This window comes from Pogona vitticeps, chromosome 2 (genome assembly GCF_051106095.1).
Source record: "Pogona vitticeps strain Pit_001003342236 chromosome 2, PviZW2.1, whole genome shotgun sequence".
NCBI classification, from domain to species: domain Eukaryota; kingdom Metazoa; phylum Chordata; class Lepidosauria; order Squamata; family Agamidae; genus Pogona; species Pogona vitticeps.
In genome coordinates, this window is record NC_135784.1 from 29965788 (window position 1) to 29969293 (window position 3506).

The 3506-nt window shown below is 42.5% G+C and overlaps 1 long non-coding RNA gene across 1 annotated transcript in view; it reads right to left on the bottom strand.

The window, feature by feature from the left end:
- LOC140704308 (uncharacterized) overlaps positions 1 to 3506 on the bottom strand; it is a 44096-nt gene that overhangs the window by 40431 nt on the left and 159 nt on the right. Inside the window, exons 2-3 of the long non-coding RNA XR_012083411.2 lie at positions 1949 to 2078; positions 1584 to 1689 (exon numbers count right to left, since the gene is read on the bottom strand). This is a non-coding gene — a long non-coding RNA (uncharacterized LOC140704308). The remainder of the gene's footprint in view (positions 1 to 1583; positions 1690 to 1948; positions 2079 to 3506) is intronic.

Consider the following 3506-nt stretch of genomic DNA (forward strand, 5'->3'; position numbering starts at 1 on the left):
CAGGCATGACAGGCTGAAAGGAGTCATGGGTTACCGGGCAAGACGGAGCGCTGGACATCTCTGCTCGACGCACTGTGTTCAAAAAAGGAGAGAGGTCCTGGCGGATGGCCTCCACTTTAGATTTAAAAAAACATGTGCTGGATTATGGAGAAAGCCAGAGAGTTCCAGAAAAATATCTACTTCTGCTTCATTGATTACGCAAAAGCTTTTGACTGTGTCGACCACAACAAATTATATGTAAATCTAGGAATAATTTTGGGGGAGAAAATAATGATTTCTTTTTAAAGCAGGGTGGGCAACTGGGTCTCTCCAGAACCTTGACTAAAAACTAAACTGAACTGAACTGACTGCCCAAGGTGGATTCCTAGCACATGTGCATGCAATGTGCTTGGCCTCCCTTGTCGATCGAGACCCACAACATCTGGAGCCTCTCTGTCTCCCTCCAGCCTTCTTCCCTCTCCTGCCGCGAAGGTCCCCACTTGTGGTGTCTGCCGCTGTGGCTGCTGCTGCTGCTCTTTCTCCTCCACCTCCAGCTTGTTTGGGAACAAAAGCTCATGGACTTTCCCCTTTATCTTCATCATAGGGCCCAGGAGGCAGGGCCAGTGCCAGGCTTTTTTGTGCCCTAGGCAAAGCTAACTGCTTGCACCCCCCAACCAATTTTATTTATTTATTTATTTATTTATTTATTTATTTATTTATTTATTTATTTATTTATTGTATTTATACCCCGCCTATCTAGTCATTTCAAAAACAGACAAATTGTAGGAAAAACAGAAAGTACAAAAGATGAAAATTTAAATGTTTCTATTCTTGCCACACCAACATCTCAATTTGCGTGCCTTTTCTTTTGCCAATTCCTTCAGCTCTGCTGGCTGATGCTTTGGCATGTTCAATTGATATACTGTAGTTGCCAAAACAACTAGTCTACTTTGCAGTATTGTTGAGTGTTTTTATAAGCTTGAGCTTTGAGAAACTGCATTCACCACTAGCCACAGACACTGCAAGTGTGAGAAGGATTAGAGCAACAGAAACATTAGGCACACTATCTAGGAGTTTTTCTGGCACTATGAAGAGAAGTACTCCTTGTGGTGGCATAGACTTTGGAAGTGAAGCTATTGCTATAAGTTCACAGCACAGATCTTCAGCATCAATATCTTTGTTTCCATTGTGCATTAAGGATTTTTCCAAATTCTTGCAGGCCATAAGTACCTTTCCAGTACATTTTTGTTGATCTTGTATATATCGTACAGGAAGCCAAACATGGAATTATATTGTTGTAGCTGTTGGAATCTCTCTTCAACAGATTGTATGGCCATGTCTAAGGCAGCATAATACAAATTTATTTTGAATTTCTGCTTTGGATCTTGCGGTGCCTCCTCTTGTGCTTCATACTCAGACTGCTTTTTTGTTCTCCTTTTTCTAACTTGTTCTGTCTCAAAGTTTGGTAGTACCTGTATTTCTAGCTCCTTTGTAATCTCAGTAGCAGTCATCAAAACTTGTTGAAAACCCCATCACACCTACAGTCCACAAGGTAATTCTTAGTCACTTCTGGATAAGCCAGAATTGTAGTTAGCAATACTCACCTAGTCCAAGCCAAGCAAGACCAGGAGAATGCTGGGTTTTGGGGTGGAGCACTCAATTTCTGAGCAATGTACAGATTTCAGATTAGCAGCCCACCTGGATGATATTCTATAAGGGAGTACAAGCACATTTTCAGGCAATTCAGAACAGTGCCCATGACCATGACTCCAAAGAAGACTGCTTAAAAACTCTAACTTAAAAACACACTCAGAACAAGTTATTAAAAATCCCATAATTCAATTTATGGGAAATGACTACCAGGTGGCCATTGTAGAAACTGTCCTCATAAGAAAATAAAAGACGCCATGTTGGATCAGGCCAATGACCCATCTAGTCCAACACAGTCAACATGACTATACACTCCTACCTGTATATAGTGTGGAAGGAAGTGTGGAAGGGATTGCCACTCTCGAATTGGCCTTTTTAGCCACACTAGATGCTGTTCCAAGTCCTCCATACAGAGCACGTTACCATAGTCTCCCGAGACTGAAGGATGCCTAAGATACCCAGAAAAATGCAACAACTTCAGCAAGCAGGCAAACAAAGCTATTTCAATATGGAAGGCTTACTCTCCTCCAGTGTTTCATCTCCCAAATACAATGTAATGATAGTAACTGAAAAGTAAAAATTGAGTAAAAGAAGATAGAAACTCACTTTTCCCCAAATGTCATTCGGAACACCAGCCAAGCCAGCATGCTCAGCTCAATAGAGGCCTTGCAGTTGCAGTGTAAGAGTTGCCACATTGAAAGTGAAACCATCATTCCCTCTTACTTGAACTAGGAGGTATTGGTCTGGCACACAGAATTTGGGATTTTTTAAGAGCCCCGAGAAAGAGATTAGTAGATCTTCCAGGGCAGAGGTCACAAGGTAGACCTTCTGCTCCCATGCTCACTTGGTTTAGGGGGAACATTAGTGGAGCCCCTCCCAAACTAGAAGTCTGTCTCTAGTTTAACTGTGCTGAAGGAGGCTCTTGAGAGTCCCCTGGACTGCAAGGAGAACAAACCTATCCATTTTGAAGGAAATCAACCCTGAGTGCTCACTGGAAGGACAGATCCTGAAGCTGAGGCTCCAATACTTTGGCCATCTCATGAGAAGAGAAGACTCTCTGGAAAAGACCCTGATGTTGGGAAACTGTGAGAGCAAGAGGAGAAGGGGACGAGAGAGGACGAGATGGCTGGACAGTGTCACCGAAGCTACCAGCATGAATTTGACCCAACTCCAGGAGGCAGTGGAGGGAGGAGGGCCTGGCATGCTCTCGTCCATGGGGTCATGAAGAGTTGGACACGACTAAACGAGTAAAAATCAACAACAAAAAGCTTAAAAGAGACCAAAAGCTAAGTGAGAGAGGAAAGCTGCAGGCTATTCACCAAAATTTTCTCCCTCACTGCTGCCTGTCCATTAGCCCTATTTGATAACTTATAACCTCAGGAAGTAGATCGCAGTACTGGTGTCAATAAGACATTTGTAAGAAATAGGAGTTTCTTTATTTTATTTTATTTATTTATTTAACTTATATGCCGCCCACTCTACCCAAAGGTCTCTGGGCGGCTTACAACAATTAAAATTCAATAAAAAATAAAATGATTAAAATACAATTAAAATTGCAGCAGGTGGTCACCTCAGGGGCGAGGGACTCAAGGGTACCCAGTGCTGGCAACTCTGAAAGTGCTTATTTATTTTAACTTGTCTAGGTTTTTTTTTTTTGCTTACTTCCATTGATGCTTATGCTAATTAACCACTGCTCTTTCTCCCTACAGGCGATAAACTTGTTTCCTTTCTGGGAATTTCTCATATCTACCGCTCCTTAAGTCATCTTCTTGCTAAAAGGTTGCCCAGAGTGGGAGGAGGGGGAAACCGAAAGACATTCGGTTTTGCTTTTGTTGTTCCTAAAAGGCGAGGGCAGAGAGAGAGAGAGAGAGAGAGAG